This window comes from Colletes gigas, unplaced genomic scaffold (genome assembly GCF_013123115.1).
Source record: "Colletes gigas isolate AHSC1104 unplaced genomic scaffold, ASM1312311v1 Colletes_gigas_Sc00016, whole genome shotgun sequence".
NCBI lineage: Eukaryota > Metazoa > Arthropoda > Insecta > Hymenoptera > Colletidae > Colletes > Colletes gigas.
This window is the reverse complement of record NW_025106645.1, coordinates 5022860-5043187: the sequence shown is the minus strand read 5'-3', so window position 1 is coordinate 5043187 and position 20328 is coordinate 5022860. Positions and strand designations below refer to the sequence as shown.

At 38.6% G+C, this 20328-nt stretch overlaps 1 protein-coding gene across 1 annotated transcript in view; it reads left to right on the top strand.

The window, feature by feature from the left end:
* LOC122400119 (transcription factor SOX-2) overlaps window positions 1-20328 on the top strand; it is a 172213-nt gene that overhangs the window by 70012 nt on the left and 81873 nt on the right. The gene's annotated exons all lie outside the window — the stretch shown is intronic.

The window sequence follows — 20328 nt, the reverse complement described above, 5'->3', positions numbered from 1 at the left end:
GTCAAACGCGAAGGGAACCTTGGAGCGTTCCAACGGTGTGTGCCTCCCACCAGGACACGCCAATTACGAGCGCGATTTAAGGTTCGTTACACGGGACGACGTGGAAACGGCAGAAAGGTCAAGAGTCGAACGATGTGCGGTTTAAGGGTGCAGTGATTTCCGGATCGAAGCATCGATGTTCTTAAAATACATAGTCGAAGTATCGAGTAGTACCATATGTTTACTGTTCCAGCTTAGAAAACGAAACGTTTACTTTTATTCCCACGCGATAGAAGCGAAAGTTTCTTAATGGATTTAAGAACTGGAGATGAAAAATGAATTTTATGCGACATTTACGAAGATCTCAGAACAGGTGATTTACTCTAAAGATGTCTTGGATGGTTCGCTCGCAATAACAATGGGAGTTCAAACGCGATGATCTGGCAATATGTTCGGAAGCATACGTATTGTGGTCTGTAGAATAATTGATATCGCGACCTTTTCGGCTTCCTGTATCTTCAATGGAGGTTTTGGTCGCACTTTGGTCGAGTCAGTCTAGAATTGTAGAAAAAAGAGCGAAGATCTCAGCCATTACCAGTATTGCCAACGATGTTTCTTCCTCCTGCATTTTTATAAACCTTTATTTTATATCGAAAAGAAAGTAGAACATTTTGACCAGAAATTTTCATATACGACTTAATGAAATAATAAATACTTTCAATCTTCTCGTGTTCTTACAGCTGACATCGCTATATGATAGTAATTTTTAATGTAAATAAAGCTCTACAAAAATCGTACTATAATTTTAAAAAATAGCACATGGGTTAGAACTGTTTAGCTCTTACAGATTCAATAACAGCGAAGTAGTAAATAGAATAATGTTTCAGGAAGGAACTTCTTTGAAAGGAACAGTTTCAATGTATTCTATCACTGTGCAACCTAATTTCACGTCATATACGAAGCATTGCATCAAAGTACTCGGTCAGACTGACGATTAGGAATGTCAGTTTTTAACACGAGAAAAGTACGTTTTTGAGGTTTAGAAATGGAACCAAATGGCACGAAGGTAGTGTATCTATGCGTATAGAGCACTAAGGGAATAAGGAAGAGATCGAAGAGTGATGGAACGAGCGAAATCAGCAGAATCTGAGACCGAGACGATCCGAAACTGCCTAGACAGTCGAGACACGAGGTGGCTGTGACAGCCTGGAAATTACTACTCGACGACGGGACGTATCTCTGGGTGCTCTTTATCTTGTGTACACATCCACATTTCCTCATGCAGTTACACCCTTTTGTGGGTCGCCTTCTAGTTTATTTCGTCTTGTCTCCGTACCAGTCGTATCTCAGGCCTTGCGTGCTGCTCACTTTTAGGCAATCATTAACAAATTGGCATTAGGTTTGGCAGTACTCGAATATTTCACGAGTATTCGAGTGCTTGGATATTTGAATATTCGTCTATCATTTTAGAATATCATTAGGTCGTTCCATAAGTTCGTGCTGCTCGGTAATTCAATAGAGAACAAACAGAAATCAAACAAATAGATATTGTCTCTAAGATCGAAGTTTGGAACCCACACTGTCCTGAGTCCGATTGCATAAATTTTTGTTGAAACGTAACAAGTAACTAATCGCGACACCTATGGTAGTCCTACGGTGGATAGTTTTTGTTCTGTATCGTTTCACAGTTCGAAATACAATAGTGTAGTTTCAAGAGTCTGTTCATACAATTTTCAACGCCCAGAATGTCCACTGCCAACAAGGATAAAATTCCAACACTTTTCCATTAGAGAATCATAACAGATAAAATAAAATCAGTTAATTGGTTCGACAGGAGTTATTAAAAACTGTCCTTAGACGATTTCTGTAACTGATTATTTCTCTTTGTATATCCATCGCGTTTGCTTTCTTTTCCATTTCTCGTGTACCAAAGGATATATCGTGCACGAGTAAATCAAATTGAACCAAAAATATGAGAACCGAACGGGAACCGTCTCGCGGAAGCGGAGTCGCGTTATCCGCGTGATTTGCAGAAAGGATCGATTAGAGACGGCGAAACGAAAGGCGGGAGGGAAAGGGTGGAAAACGTCGGGAAAAGGAACACATCGACAGAAAACGAGACCCACCGACGCCGATAGACCGGCTGGGAACCGTGAGCAAACGAGAGCCGGTGCCCTCTTTTCAAAGCTCGCACGGCGGCCTAACAGAAACAGAAGAGGCACAGGAGAGAGTCTAGGATGCTTTCGTGTTCGCTTTCCTTCCTCCTGTGCTCGTCCACCTACGTTCCCAGCTTCTCTCTGTCTCTCTCTCTTTCCTACGCTCGTACATCTTTTTCCCTTCGTTTCGTCGTACGGGCGAACATCCAGAGACGGAGATATTCCGGCTGAGTTGCGCCTCCTCCTGGCTATCGTGGGCCAGATCAAATGGCGCTCTAAGAACGACGGGGCGAACCGGGAAGGAATATCGTGGACCGAGCAGAGAGTGTGTAGCCAGGGGTGAAATCCGGTAGCCACGACGACGTCGACCCACGTTCGTGGTCGACGGGGCGCAAAACGTTTCGGCCCGCCGACGCAACGCCGCGGATTTCGATGCCACGGGACGCTCGAAAATGTCGCTGACGGCCACCACCCTCGTTGACCCTTCGTTCCCGGCGAATACTCGGATTTTCTTTTTTAATTGGTTGCCCCCGACAGAGAAATTCGAAGATTCGGTGGAATTCTACGCGGCGACCACGTCCGGCGATAGCAATCGAGAAACTTCTGCTCGCAGCGACAAAGAATTCTTAACGCTGGAACTATCAAACTGGTCAAAATGATCCATTCGTAGTTTCGTAGGATTTTTGATAGTTTACCGTAGTTTTTTTATAAGAAAATGAATAAACAATTATTTCCATTGCATTGTATATTTTTTCAAGTTCTAATTTCTTTGGTGCAGATAACCATGCACCATAGTTATCGGTAGTTCTAGAGTTAACTAAAGATGGGATCAAGTGTATTGCAAGTGTACTCGAACTTTGGGAAAAAAAAGAGACAGTAGTTTCAAATATACTCGAATCTCCATGAGATAGGTTCAACCCTTTATAAGTAGCAAAAAAAATAGTACTTCGAAATATACTCCTTCATCGAATAGAATTGAAACTTTCATAAATATTATATTAGAAATTCCTTGATTTTCCCAGTCTGACACTTTGAAAAGCAATTATTGTGCATAATTATGTTGCAATGCATAATTAAATTCTGTAATAGGTTTCTTAATTGCGTTTATAATTGAGTTTTTTTCGATGAATTTTCAACTATTTAGAAATAATATTTTCTTTACAATACCTGGTACTAACCTATTTCTTTCTTTATCTATAATATTCTAAAACTATAGTTACATGTGTACACATATACCTACAAAAGATTCGAATATTTATTATACACGGTGTTCCGCATTTTTACACGCTCCAGTAGTGTGTTCTACAAGTAAAAATAAGACTAAAGTGTTATATAACAAAAAATTCATAAATGCTTTGTGAAGAAATTATGATAAAAATATGAAATGCGATGTTTCTTTATTTACTAAAATTTCATGAGCATTTCTTTATCAGAGTTTAGTTTCTATCATTTATCTTGGATGCTGAAGTATTCTTTCTGCGATGATAACGCTTTGTTTTCATAAAATTTTGAATTATTATTCAATTTTATGTTGACTGAATTGCAAAGAAACTCACGATATCGAATACTTGCAAAAGATTGGTTTTATTTTACTATAAATTTCTTTTCTTATTTTAATGTCCTCAATCTCAACCGAGTTGTTACATAACACTTTGGTCTTACTTTTATTTCTAAAACACACTGCTGAAGCGTGTACGGAAAAATACGGAAACACCCTGTATACAGAATAAATACACTTTACGTATAATTATTGGAACATTATTGCTTGTAGCGTTCGAGCCCTGCGAAACGAAGCGTAGCTATCGAAATCGACTCGGATTCGTAAGCATATATTAAGCTTGATCCCATCTCCGAGGATCCCGATTTTTCCCCGGGAGAGAGAAAAAGAGATTTTTCTCGTCTGAGAAGCGACGAGCCGCCGTCGAACTCCCCGTAGATCCGTTCCTCCGCGGATCTATAGCAGGAAATCCGTATCACGGCGGGCGCATGCGCCGGTCGCGTGATTCTGGGCGAGGCCAGGCCCGCGGACGAGCCTCGCGACGCTTAATTCAGTAGGCGGAGGACTGTCATGGAGGTTGGAGCTTCCCCGATCTCTCCTAATCGAAAAACGAGAGAAAGAAGAGGTCGTGGAGGGGCAGATGGGTTCGCGCGCTTGCGTGCATCCGCTTTTGATTATGCGGCTCCGCGATAGGATCTGACACCGGGCCATTTGCATGGCTATCAAGATACCTGGGCCGTTCACGGGACACGCACACAACGGTACGCGGGCCGCGTATGCGCGCGACGCGCCTGTTTTTCATTCCGAGCCACGCTAGTTACACGAATGATCGGTCTTTTTTCCTCGAATAGCTGCGTCGGAGGAAACGGAGACCCCGTTGGAATTGTCTCGTCGAGAGCTTCGATTATTGCTTCCTTCGAGTGTCTCTCCACGTTTGCCCAGACATCGGGTTTGTTTCATTCTTTTTTTTCTCTCTCTCCGTGTAATTATACATGTATGCCGGACTCGGGCAAACTTCATTATTATTATTGTTAACGACCAGACGCAAGCAGCAACGAAAATATTCGAAGTGTGCATGTAGATTTATTTCTTTGTATCTTAATTGTTAAATGAATTTATTATTTTTTCGTAAAGTTATTTATCAGAGTTACAGAATATGTGAAATTTTTTTAACATTTTTATGAACGTGTTCTAGTTGACAATGAAAATACATTTGAAGAAACAGTGATTTGAACGGTCTAGATAACAATATAAAGCAACTTATATTTACTAAATTTTGTGACATGACTTTTCCCTTGTAAGACGTATTGGCATACTAGAAACTATACTTTTCAAAAAATCAGAACTCGTACGCTCCCATTTTCTTTAAGGTCATTTTTGGAATTTATATTAATTCATACCACGAATTCTCTATCGAATTAAGATCTCAAGGCTGTGGAGATCCATGTATCACTGTTTCGTAATTATATAATTTCATATTCTTTACTTCACTATTCACTATTTCACTATTCACTATTCATTAATTTCACTTTAAGTTTGAGTAACATTACGTAAAACAAATGTTCACCTTTGTAAGTAAGTCATAAGTGATTCATTCTATGAAAGTGAAAAGTGTAATGAATTAGTATTAATCTCTTGTCAGTACAAATTTCTCGAGGATGATCAAATATACCTTCCTCGTCTATTTTTGTACTACTTATTCCTGCATTTATATTATAATCATTCACATAAATATTTTGCAATATTTTCTTGTTCATCTTCATAATAATCTAAAATACCAAATGATCGGGGGTGTTTAACAATCGTAATCGATCGCATTCACTGCCGATCGGTAGCAAAATCACGATTTTTTAATATTGCGATGTTCCAAATTAGAGCAACTGATCCTATGTATATTGTAAACGTCGACATTCATTGGACCTTTTTGAAAGAACTTGAATTCAGAAAAATTTTGATCCACGTAACTACGTATTTCCAACGATCGAACGTCGAACCGTGATCGAGAAAGCGTTAGGGAATTGGCCGGATACCGAGTCGAATTCGGTTTAGAAAAAAAAAAATTTGCTCCGACAACACGCGATTGTGATTCGAATTTTAAACGTATCGAACGTTCCTCGGCAGGGGTACATGCGGAATACCGGCGCTGTGTGCACACGGGGTGGAAAAAATCCCGTCACGCACAAAGTGGAATTCGCCGGTGCTCACGCACGTACGATTAGCATGACAAGTGGAAAGTAATTGTTCGCCGTAGACGACCTGCAGACGAGTTTCGGCTCTGCCGGACCCCCGGTGGTTCGTGAATCGAAACAAAGTTTCCTTTTTCGATTCTATGGCGGCCCGGAACCGAGTTTCGTCGTTAATTAATTCGAGTTTTCGAGAACGGGCGCTGGATCGCGCTGCGACAATCAATTAGCTCGTCAGATCGTCCCGACGATTGTCGAAATCGAATCGAACGGTCGCGATTCTGTGGGCTCGATTTGATCGTAGCTTCGATCGATAGAGGTCGTGCAAATATATCAACGGAAGCAAAGTTGTTGGATCGAATTCCGTAGAAGCAGCTTGCATCGGGTTAGTCTGGAAGTTTGTTCGTATTTGGATCATGTGGATCGATTCATTTACATTTTCGATCAGATCGTATTTTGCTTTGATTGTACACTCGGTCATTTAATTTTTCATCGACTTTTGTTCACTTTGAATTTAAATATCTCGTAAATAATGGATGTTGATACGCGATACAAACAACACGTTTTATATTCTTATGAAACTTTTGAAAATTCTAATTGTAATTACAGTACACAAGATTTAAACCACCCAATTTGGTTATGCTCCAATCGTGTGATACAAAGTATTAGTCTAATTTATAATCTAGATACACCTAAAATACGAGATTTTTAATCTATTATCCAAACATTTAAGAACGTTTGCATGTATATCACTTTGTTAAAACATATAATTTTCAAATATAAATATGCATTGCCAACGTCGAACATACGTTTTTCGAGAGCTTCTTTCATGAACTTACATAAAAAAAAAAGTCACTACGTAATATATTTTGTCTCATATTCTTTATTTGTTACTAATTCTGATGCAAATTAATATTACAAATCTGTTGTCTAAAGTTTTCATTTAACTTAAATATGCAAAACGTGCATTATGAAAGTTATTATAAATAATAAATTCGTTAAAACTCTGTAACACGTTGCAATCCAAACTCCAATTTTCTGTTTTCCATAAAGTTATACATTTCCACGAACATCCGAGGTTTGTGCATCGTGAAAAGTAAAACTTACACAAAGTCGATGAATAATTAGTACAATATTACATTGTAACAAAATTATCTATGTTGTGTAATTCTCTTAGCTCTAATTAGCTGTCCAAGAACTTTGTCAACGTCGTTATTAATGTTATTTAATAAGTATGCACGTATTGTTTAGCCACCAGAGAGTACCAGTGACACTAAATAAAAACGTCTCCCTCAACAATCGCTTTCTTCCCCTTTTTAACATCAGATTCTTACTAACGAATTCTCTGATGTATCAATTCTAATCCATCGAGGATCGATTACCCCCTCTTCGATTAATTCATACTTTGCCTCACGCTTCTAATAAATAAAATATTAACGAATTCGTATCATTCTACCGCGCGCTGTAACGTTGTCGGAGGATTTAATTGTTTAGCGCGTTTTGATCTAGTCGAATCGCTATGAGCCGGTCGAACAGGAAAGGGAGAGACAGTTATATAGGCTAGATTTGATTTAAATCTGAGATCATCGTGCCAGACGCAATGCCTCGTGCCAGAGGAAGCGAGAGGGGCGTAGGAACTGGCTGGCATTCTGTGATTTCCATACAGGAAGCTCTGTAACGAGAAACCACCACCCCTCCCCTCTGCTCTTTCTCCCCCTCCGCCGCCCCTACATTCTCTATGCTCCACCCGCTCGAAAACGAGGCTGCTGGTTCCCGGTTTGTCCCGGTGTATGATTACCAATTTCAGGTTACGTCTCCTCGTACCTTAAATATACTGGTCCTGGTGACCGGTGATACAAGGAAGTCCTCCTCGAGGCTGTCAAAAACGAGCTATTTCAAATCCTTGAAAGAGCCAATCGAATTCTCAGTAAGTTCTCGACTCCGTAACCTCGTTCCAAAATTTGAAAATTCCAAATGACAGTAAAATGGTCGCTTTCGCGCGACGAAAAGACGAAACGTCAGTCTCTCGTGATTATTATTGTTCAATAACTCGAGAACTGTTACCTAACCACTTACACCTCCTACGATTATTTAAATTCTTTCAGAAGCAGAATCTCCATTTGTAATTTCGCTCTATGTATTATATAAGCAGCAACTAGGTTTACTATCCGTCTCGTCTACTTACATAATTTTATAATACGTTTATTCATTTCTGTGTAAACTCGAGCTAATGATCCCGCAGGGTGGTTACAGCGTGATAAATAAATAACAATTAGGAGAATTGCCTTTACTAGAATTCAATTACCAGTGAGGTTCATCTATTCTCATTTCACCTTTGATCAAAATATTAAATAAGCTTTTTATATCACATTGATATTCTTTTGAATGTCAATTCATATTTGATTTTAGCCTCTAGAATCTTCCATTAAAATTTTTTCCAAGGGGTGGCCGGACACCCTGTATATCGTAAACGTCGACACTCGTGATAAATAAATAACTGTTACGTAACGTTGCACGGAATTCCAAGAAGGAGGTGGTAAAATACGTGAACTCGACACGGCGAGAGGAAAATCTGGGGAGAGAGAATCGAGTCCGAGCATCCTGCGAGCTCTGACCAGGATCAGGCTGCGACCAGGTGCGCCCGTTGTCGCGGAGAACCAGAGGGGCGGAAGAGATCAGGGTGTTCAGGGATAGACGAGGGGCGCCCCCGACGTGTTCCCCCCGTCGGTTCTAACTGCGAAGGTCCACGCAGGAGGGGACCAGGATCGAAGCCAAGGGACATGGCTACCTGAGCTCCTCCTCTCGCGCCAGGACCTTTCGGGCGCCCAACTGTCTGCCGATCCTTGTTTCGGTACGCGTCGGTGGAGCGGCGATTTTTTTCCAGAATTCGAACGGGTACCTGACCGGGCCTCAGTGGCTCTCGATCTTTCACAGATCGATAAGTTCTCTTTATAGGAAAAATCGGAAATTTTTCGACTCGTGTAAACATAACAAATCGTGAGCAATAGGGTCTCGCGAACTCCTTAAATTTCTTGTGCTTATTAATGGTTGAAACAATTAAATTCGAGTATTCCTTGTCTCCCCAAGTTTAGCAAAAATTGATAACACTGTTTAAATATAGCATGACTTAATAGACTTGGACAATCCTCGACACGATTGTTCCCATCACACTGATTCTATTGAAATAAACACAGAATTCTCTGTTTAGGCATTTTCTCGACTTATATTTCTTCCAAGTTTCGTTTAACGCGGTTTCGACCCAGCATAGAACGAATTAACCATGTTACCAGGAGGATTTACTGCATTATCTTGGCAAATGTCAACGCACTACGAGACTCCGGACCCCCCAACGCGAACCTTTCTCGAGATCGCCGCTACATCTTTGCAATTTACAACCGAACGTGGCGTGCAACGCGACACAAATCTGTCAGATTACAGGTACAGAGTATTAAAATCGCGGTGTCCAGGTAGTTTCTATCCCGATGAAACGCCGAATATCGAGTCGAGCGCGTGGGCGCCGGCTGTAAGTTACACGCTGTACGCGGAGGTGTCGGCAAACACGAGTCCAAGATAACCTCCGGGTAAAACGTGTAAACTCGGCTACCGGTGTTACGAAACCAACCAGAGTCTGGGGATCTCCACTGTTTTCCGTGTTAATATTTGAACAGAGCTGTTTCGCACTCGGAGCGCGAGACAACGTCGCGGTGACAGCCGTGAACAGAGAAAAGCTTCCTTCGTTGCAACGAGCTCCAAAGAATCCCTTTGAGCGATGTTTACGAGTATGAGAGAAATATGTATTTTCGATAGCAATGCTGTTAGTCATTCGTTCGAATCAAATTTTTGTTAGAGACCCAGCTTCTTTAACCCTTAACGGTCCAGTGTCGCCATACACGAGCCATGACACGTTTATTCCTTAAGTAGAATGTTTAAATGTCTCAATTTTCACTGAAAAAATAAATATCTTTTATTTTATATTTGGTACATAATTTCTCTATGTATGAAAAATAGCTTGGACCCAGTGGTCAGAAAACTTAAAATACTTCTGGACCGTTAAGGATTAACACTGGAACGATCTACACTTATGGTGCACGTATTTGTAGGAAAGAATTTAAAACGATAAATATTTGAAGAAATTTATAACGGGATGGAAATAAATGTTTATTCTCTTCTAGAAAACTACTAGTTTTTTTAGAATTTTTATTAGAAGTTACAAATGGGTAGTTCTGGTGTTAATACTGGCTCCAGTCGATCCAACATTATATTTTCAACGCTATTTTAGAGACAGTAATACTGTTAGTGATTCGTTTATATTAGATTTGCTCGATACTAGAATGAGGTGAAGAAAACAAATAATAAAAATATGGAACATGTATTTGTTCTACTTTTTTAGTAAAGAATCCGATGCGATAATTATACAATCAGTACCAATAGTTGATATCAAATGCATATTGTATGCAATTGACAAAAGTGATCCGTTATAAAATGGTAGTTTAACATCTGATTTCGTCCCTATTAATCTGGCGACGCATGAATAAATTATTTATGTCGTGCCAAAGAGTGAAAAGGAAATTAGAGGGCGTTTCGACCCGGGGTCCACTAATGGACTCATCAGTAAGGCATTCTAGCGGACCCTGCCTTAGGCGTGCTGGTAGCTAATATTTCAATTCTAATTATATACGGACAGGTCGTTGATCGACAACTTGCGGAAAACAACCGATCCTAATTTTTGACCTTTTGGTGGTCGGTTTATATAGGTTTCATTAACCCTAGAGTGGTCTATTATTTAACTAAACACTTAAGATTTCTATGTAAAAGACGATCTGAATAGTGAAAGTTCACCTCTTTAATTTTATGGCTTATAAATATGCAAAAAAATTTTCTCTTTAAATTTATAATAACTTATACAAATTTTGCTACGATGTCGTTTGCATATAAAGTTCGTGCACTTTTTCACATTCTCGAGTAAAAAATATGAACTTGCACAAAGATCCGTAGTCTATTCATAACATTCTCTACACAAATTCTTAAAAAAATAAAATCATGTTGAGGGCAGAATATACTCCAGTACTCGTTCTAGGGTTAAGAGATTTGCCAAAATCGTCGCTGCTATTAATGCATTTAATACTAAATATTCTATCAGTCGTTGTGCAGGTTGCAACGACATCAATATTATTAATTTTACCAAATCTTTTAAACAACGAGCTCTATGGTACCGGAGTTAACGCACAGGAAGGCGCCTTTCTTCGAATATTCCTTCCTCCTTGGCCAGCCAGGGAACTCTTTCACAGTGGATTTTCGAGAGGCCGGTAATTGTTCCTGGTCCAAAGTCCCGTGGGAAGATAATCCCGCCGACGGGAGAAAGAGAGAGAGAAAGAAAAAAAAGGAAAGTTGCTTCTCTGGCTAAAATTCTCGGATGTAGGATTTCTTCTGGCGGCGACCGAGGCTCTTCTAACCACGAAGAGGTGTAGTTGGCTCAGCGATTTTCCCGTTCATGCTTCCAGGATTTGCCCAGTCCCTTTCATTCACCGGCCCCCGCTACGTTCCGTCTTTCCGGGCGACCTAATTTTCTTTTTTTTCAAATTTCTCTTTCTAGTCCTGCGAGACAATAACCGTCTCAAGGCTATAGTTCAATTTCTGCGTTAATTAAGCGTAGTCGGGCCCCCACTTATGCAATTAATTCATAAGTAAGACTGAGAAAGGTGGTTCCCTCGATGTGTACGATCGAAGCTATCAAATAGAGTCGTATAAACATCGCGTCGAAAACGCATGATTAATGAGATTAAATTTTATCAAAGATATTGCAGACGATATCGATGTATAGAATTATTTATGCTGAAAATAACATTGAATTTTAAATAGCAGACGATACAGAGCATGCGAGCATTTAACAGATGAAACACATGTCATAGTTTCTGGGTTTCAATAATATATTAATGTGTCAGCTATTAAGTTATACATATAATGATACCTTACTCCATTTGTGGGACATTTGTTATTCCTTTTGAACCTCCTTAACACTTGCACATCGACTGGAGGGTCCTCTTGGACAGGTATAAATTATACTTCATTCATTCTTTTCCTCTATTTTCTTATGTTGTTTCTGTTTCTGTCCTTTCTAATAAGCGAGCAAAATAAATATTCGATGTTATCAAACGTTAGAAGTCGAAATACAGAAATATTACATGAGACGTGGGTCTAAAGAGATCTAATGACCGTCGTTCGCGTAACTACTTTAACATGAACTTTTTGAGGAAAGGAAAACTATATTTAATAATAAATATTAAGCGTCGAGCTTGCTTCAATCTTGTATATTCCAGTAGTATAAAAGTCTTGATTGCGAAAAATTCTTTACGACATTGTCGTCGTTTTTGAAATCATCATTTGTTAAGAAGTTTGTTATAAATGAACAACTCGTTTCGTAGCGCACAGACAATATAATTTTAATTTAATTTTTTAATAACGAAGCCTCGATCAACAAATTGATATTCTTAATTTTCGTCTTACTTTGGCCTCCAGAATCTCTCATTAAAATTTCTCCCAAGGGTGCATAATAATTATAGTACTTTGATTAAATTTAATTCATACCTATTTCTCCTACCTGTCCACTTAATTTTCTCTGCAACTGTAGCTGTATTATAGTAATATATTCTTCGATTTCTGGATAATCTGCAGACTTGAAACGGGAATAGAGATCCTAGGTATCCCCGAAAATTTCACTAGTCTGATACGTTCGATAAGGACAGTGTTTCCTCGAGAAGGGCCCGTAAAAAATTCAGTTTCCCGACCCCATGAATATTTATCCGGCGACGGAATTGGCGAGGAATTTGCGCGCTACGCGAGACCACGACGTTGTATCTGGGCAGAACGTATTCCTCGAAGCTTCCTCCGAGTCCTCGCGTTCCGTGGCCACCCGCGACCCCCTTACAGGGATTATTTCCTATTAATATGCATTACCAGCGCCGCGGTCGACAAAAGGAACGAGAGACCGGCCGTGGCACTGTGATGTAAATAAACTTAGGCTTCCGGATCATCTTCCTCGAGGCGGACACGCTTCTTCTTTTGTAATTGTTGCTCCTTTGTCTCTGTACTAATGCCGGCGGACCCCCTCGACGCGGCAACCGACCGGTAAACATTTTTCATCTCCCGCGTTTACCACCCTTCGCTGATAATTGGGTAAATGGGGTCGCGGATGGTTCTTAAGACTGTTGAATTAATATCAGATCCCACGAAAAGTTTTCTCGTTTCAACCGCGCGTTTTACAAGTTAATGGTCGTTTCCCTATCTTGGGTTGTTAAGTGTAATGTATCGTTATTTTTGTCGTCTAATTTAACGCGTTTACTGCCGTGGTGGTCACCGGTGACCGCCACTTCGATCCTGCAATGTGTGCTTAAAACTCTTACGATAAATAGAGGTTGAATCTAATTTATTTAATCGATATACTTAATAAAACTTGAATTTTAGATGTATATATTATACATTTTTATATAAATATTTATATTCATTTATTGCCATTAATTGTTATTTGATGATGCCATTGCCATTGGGGATGCTACAAAATAACAAGCACTCCATTGAACTATTGAATATTTCTATTTGTTCTGCTATAATTTAGCTATAGTGTCAATGTGTTAAAAAAAAGGAGTATTCAGAGATGCTTATTTAACAGTATCTGCGTTTTATAGAGTAGTATAATGTTATTAATTCCATTTTGAATGCTGATTGATAACTATATCATGTTACAATTGAAAAATTTTCTTTTACATTTTTCTAACCAGCTCAAGTTTAGCAAGTGCTCTATTTCAACAATAACCACTTACCAACTGCATTTACCCCAAATTAAATGAAATTCTTATTTATGTATACTAATGTTATAACATATAAATAACACTTTTCATGGCTCGTTCAGGTGTTGTGGTCCCTTTGTTTTACGTCTTTCATTTGCAACCCTCAAAAAATATAGTGTAGCTAATTGAATATTCTTGATGCAATGGACGACTTACCAACTGCATTTACCTCAAATTACATTAAATTCTTAATCATGTATAGTAATGATATAACATGCTAATAACATTTTTCATGACTCGTTCAGGAGTTGTCGTCCCCTTTCTTTTACATCTTTCCTTTGCAACCCTTAAAAAATACAGTGTGTATTCTTGGTGCAATAGACAACTTACTAAAATCCAATCCAAATTACGTGAAATTCTTTTGGAATGACCAGTCTGTGAATGTTCATGCGTTTATGAGAAATTTGAATTCTCAAAAAACTACACTATGCACTTGACGTGCAAAAATATAAGAGCAATATCCCATTCAATAATTCTATTAACAAAGATATGAGTTTGAATGGAGATTCACAGTCCATTGATAACACATTTCGTCGTTCATTTAGAAATTGTGATTTCCTATAGTGTTACATTCTCTGACCTACTAGGGTGGTTTATATGGCTCCCATTGGGAATTCTTGATAAGAATCGCGTATAGAAACTATTCCACGAGCTAAGTGCGCGTCTGCAGTTTACGTGATTTCCCGATTCGAATGTTTTGAAGCCACTTGGTCGACGAGGCTTTAACAACCCTTGGGCCGTGGCAAGATAATGCGAATCAACCTGTCGGCCCCCTAAACAAGGTGTCCTCCGTTCGACTCCGCGGCAATCCTCTCTCATCGACGGACGGGTTTCACAGAGCGACGAATATCTTCGGAAAGACGACGCGTCCGGCATTTATAAACAAATTCTCGAATCGTATATCACGGTCATTGTTCCCGGGGCCGCCCCTTCTGAGGCGGCCGCACAAAAGGATCGTAACGCGGATGACAAAGGAGGGGCGGAAGAGAGACAGAAGTGCCTGTGAACCACCGTGTCGATGAGTGCCATCCCTCTGAATTGATCGGCATTTGAATAAATTCACCTGCACGGCGTGCCGCGCGCTCCTCGTTGTCCGAGATACACGCGAGACGCGAGGATCGAGAGCGTTTTACATCGATTAAGAGGAACGCGATCGGACAGAACTAACTCTGGCTAATGCTAGCCTGAATCCTACGGGTTCCCACCCCCTCCCCCCCGTTTAATTGCATCGGATTATTAACTCCTTGGAGCAATATATTACCCCCATTAACTATGGAAATTTTAAACGATCGTTATTAACCCCCTGGGGGGGTACGATTTAATTTCAAATAATTTTACAAACGTATTAATTTTGTTTATGTTTGTTCTTACATTGGTCGTGAAAAAGAGTAGATTTTTTTTACGTATTACGATACCCCGTGAACGTAGAAATGCTTTGATTTTAATTTATAAGGCTCGATGACGAGTGAGTAGCCTCGTTGAATTAAATGTTTGTTAAATACAATAATTGATAAATGCTTGTTTCATCGAGTGGCTGGTAAATAATTTGGTAACATAGTTGTACGAGAATAGTTCGATTTTATTCCTGTGTAATGTTTCGGGTCCAGGAATTAGTATTTTTGTTTCAAAAGTTATTGTACCCTATTTTAGTCGGTTTAAAATGATATAAATTAGTGTTTTTTTTAGAATGAGAAAGACTGACATTCAGTCACATTTGATTCAAAATGATACAAATCTTACAATTAAATTCAGTTTCTGTTCCAAGGACTTTCAATTAAATAATCAAGTGCAGTTTCTCGATAACAGAAGGTCATTTAATAAACTTTGCATCATATTTTTGGATTATTTTCTCATAAAATATCGCTCGAATGCTTTTGGGTCGCCCTGTATGCTCGGATACGTATTGAATGACGTGTTCCGGTCGACATATAAAGATCCACGTTCCGGTGTAACCTACAATTTAATGTTTCCTGAAGAGGTCCCCAAAATTGAAGGTTGAAACTTTGGCAGATATTTAAAACGTAATTTTAAATATAGTTGCTTTATATAATCCTGAAATATTTAATTTAATGTACGTAATATATAATACATAAATCAGTAGGTTTAATAAGTAATAAAAATATTATTCCCATGTAAGTTTTTTTCATGCTAGTTTCTTCACACACGACACCTTTTCATTTATATTTTACAAACATTTTACATTAAACAAACATTTAAATTAAGTTACGTAATACACAATACATAAATCAGCAGGTTTGATAAGTAATAAAAACATCTTTCCCATACAATTTTCTTTTTTAGTACGTTTTACTTTATCATGTCTGAAGAGATCGTGAAAGATGGTCAAAACGCAACAGATTATTTACCTGAAACAATTTTAACATGAACTTTTGCAAAAAAGAAATATTTTACTGTCACAATGATCAGAGAACTGTTTCAATAATCAGTCAGTCAAAAGAAAATGTAATGTTCTGTCCCCCAGCAGTTGATTACACAATTGTTCTTATCATTGAATTCTTCCTCATATCTATGTTTAATTGATTAACAAAAATATATATAATATCTTTCTATCTGAATAAAATTATTTTAATTACAAAATATGTCTAAAAAATCGAACTCCTGAAACCCTGAATATTTTTATTTGTATATGGAAACGTGGAAAGTCTCCATTTATATTAATATTGCCACATATTTATTTTCTCTATATCCGGAAGAAACTTAGCCAATTTTTCGATCGATCGTTCGCGTATAAAATGTTGGTCCACCAATGATTCAACCTAATAAAATTACCAGTTTGGGCGTGTAAATTATGGTAACAAACAAATAAAAGATCGTAGTTCCGAGAACGGAATGTCGTTTGGCTTTTGCTGGCTCGATGGAGTCTGGAAATCGTTGGCGAGCAAATGCGTAACTGAAATCTCAGCATCCAGACCACCCTCCCCCCTCGAACGGGCCACTGGAACCCGTGATGCCCCGCAACGACCCTACGGTGCGCTCGTTTTTCCCTCCCCTTTTCATCCCCTGGCCGCGAGGGACGAAGGGGGGCGACAGAGGGGGGGCTGTAGCTGCAGCTGCACGTCTCCGGCCAGGTGTGCTCTCTCGCAATGTTGCCGCAAGGGTGAATTTCTCTCCCCCTCTCCCTCCCTCGTTCTTCTCGTGGGCTCTCTCACCCCTCATCCACTACGCTGTTTCGCCGTTCGAGCGCATACCACGATCGGAAGAACGATTTTGCGTCGATGCGTACGCTGCACCCGATTTTCTAATCGAATCGTCCACGGTGCCCCGGACCTCGGACCCAGAAACATTTTATTTTCGAATGTTTTATCGTTTAGAGTGCATTTAGATCTTTATTCGACGCTGTTACGTCTCCCAATGCGATCAACAGGTTGTGCTCGACAGTGTCGAATGCTCTCGATTCCACAAACGTTGATTATTCGTTGTATATTATTTAGCTTTTAATTCGATTGCGTTTGATTTTCGACAAAAATTATACGATAGAATCGTCGATAAAAACCAATAGATATAAATTCAAAATGTTAACCCTAAAACTTGTGGTATTTTTTTTTTGTTATCTTACCTTTACACTTATTAATTTGAAAGATTTATCGATAAAAAATAGAAATGTTCGAACCATTTGTTTCAAAGATATAAACTGGAACTGAAAGTGAATAAACGTAAACGTGAAACTGTGATCACACTGGTGCAGAAAATAGTTTTGATCAGACTGTATAATCTGTACCTATTCGTAAGTATGTTTTGTTATTTTATAGTGTAACAATCGTTATATTCTTCTTTTATTATTTTATAAGGTTATCTTTTTATCTAAATGTCCCATTTTGTCGACTTAATCGAAAAATACGAAGAGTATATACACAATGGTTATGTCATAAACGAAACGAACGATGTTCTGCAACAATTGTTTTACAACCAAATTTAAAAATAAGGTGAACGTCGTAACGATGTAAACTCACACTTACACAATACTTAATTCTCTCCCTCTGTGATTGCTGTGATGCAGTTTATGGTCCTTGACTTCCTCCTCGATTGTTATCTTTCATTCAAAACTTTTGTCTTTGATTTTCTTACTACGCTCGTAAAGTTTGATCGTACGACTTCTCTGATTCAACGTTCTGGCTGGCGGAATTTGCAACACGGATAGATAATCTTGTCCATGTTGCATTGTTTACAAGATTCATTCTAAGACTCCTGTATATTTATTTGATTTATTTCCATGGATTATTAATTATTTGCAATTTATCTATTCCCTCCGATATACATTCCTTAGATACTTTTTTTTCTTTTAAATGTGCTACACGTTGCATATTATCTCCCACTTTCCATAATTATTCTTTCATCTCTTTCTCATCCACTTTCTACGATCATGACGGGCATCTTGTTTTTAAGTTAGTTTTATAATACTTTGACACGTGAAAAAAATTCGCGAGAAATGTCTTCTTCTGTATTTGTGGCGTTGGACTTTCAAAGAAAAATTTCTTCCACTCGGAGACCCGGGAAAATGTTTTACAGATCGCATAGAAAATTGTGGCTCTCCTTGGTTCTTAATCACTGGGAACGCGGAAACGCAGTCCTGCCTATCAACATTGTTGCCCGCGGAACGACTTAATTCGTCTAACTGTACGCGAAACCACTATAATTCAGATTAGATTCATGATTGTTAATTTGATACGGGCGGCAGTAACCGTGAAAAACAGAATTGTACATTTTCCTTCGACAGCGTTTCAGAACGCATGACTCCTGAAGTGTTCGACAGATATTATTCTCAACGATTCTTCTTTCTATTAGAACATTTATACAGAGTAGAATTTACGACAAATCGATTGCATTTTGCTCTCAACGTGTCAGAGATTTCGATGAAATGAAAAGATGTTACAGCATAAAATTAGAGAGGGTTTAATTCATCGAGTTGTTGGTTTCGAATTTTGCAAAACTTATTCAGTTGCAGTTTTTCTTTTTATCGAGAAGAAATGATCATCTGGACTGTGGTTTTTTTATATTAAGATATTTATAAATTTTAAAGAAATTCTTATGTTGCATATTTTGAATGGAAATGTTGGTTTTTAAAAATCTGAAAAAATACGAGTTTAATCCTCGTAGCTTCCTCAACAGAATAGGGTTGTTCCTAAGGTAGGCGTTTTCAAATTGATATAATGAGTTGTTGATGTTGTTAGTTAATGCTTTTTTTAGCATTTTCAATATTCCATCTGTGAAGCATACATTTAAAGTACGCGTATCTTAACGGTCGAGACCATAGCCAGAATTATGTCTACAAAAACTGTTTCACAATTTCCTGTAAAATTCTACAATCTTCCTAAAACCTATTTTCATTCATAACAATTTTCAATATTTTTTTTTCTCTTTGTGTTTTCAGCAACACTCGTACCAAACACGGAACCGTGCCATTTTTTGTTTCCGAACAACAGAATTTAAACAATCAGGGATACCAGGAAAGCGTGTTTTTCTTTCATCGATGCACTTCAAACAACATATTTATTGAATAAGCTAATATTTCTCTGTGAAAAAATACCAGTATTGTTCATCGAAATATGTATAAATAAACGTGTAAACTTCGAAAGAGTTATTATCAATAGTGTTTGGGTAAAAAAAAAATTTAGAAAGAGGAATCTTACTTTTGGGTTTTAGAATAGAATGACCCTTTTATGAGATTTTCTCGTGTCTCGTTTCTAATTACTACATCTAAGCGGAATCGTGTTCTCCGTTTTCGGGGTTAATAACACGTTTACCATTAAGTAAATCAATTGCATGAAAAATTTAATGGATCGAGTACATTTCTGAAAACAAATTTCAAACTTTGCCTATTTCCCGGTCGAGAGACACAAAGAAACTCCCTTAATCACTCTTAAAATTTGGCGAGCACGCTCTCAGAAAGGAAATACAATTTTCGAAGTAGGGAAAATCCAATCGGAGAAAATGGATTCGTTTAATGGCTCGCGAACGTCGTATGTGCCTTAGGAATTCCAGTCGACTCGCAGACAGATTTCGTAGGTACGGGGCAGAGAAATATATTTTTATTGGCGGTCGTGCAGAGCCCAGGGCAGATAGGAAATTGCGGAAACGAGAAACCGGTGATATCTCGATAAGAACCGCAGTTGGGCAACGCTCTCATTGCCTCAATTTCCACTTCCACTTCCACTTCCGGCCCCGATCGCTTTTTCCCATCGGCCGAGCCTAAAAAACGCGCGGCCCTATTGTCGCGTGAGACCGTGAAGCAATAAAAATGACCGGGACGGCGAAACAAAATGGGGGCGCTATCGTCGACTAGGGATTTTCGCAAAATCCCCAGAAATCTATATTATTCAAACGACCACGTTTTACATTTAGATTTAAATCTCAGCCCTGTCTGTTTCTATTGCTCGATATTAATATTAATCGACTTGTTTTTATCAAAATATATTCTATTTTTGCCAATAATTCGAACCACGTACAAATTCTTATCTAAGGTAATTCATTTCAATTATCCCACACTTGTTCAGAGTATTTAATGTTCGTTTCTTCGCTGAGCTCACTGATCTAGTAAATTTGACTATATTGCACGTTTGGTTCGATGTTTCAAGGTGTGATGCAAAGTCTTTATCTCGAAGCACCCTATTTACCTGTTTAATTTTCTATTTTTTCGTTTCTTTCTCAGT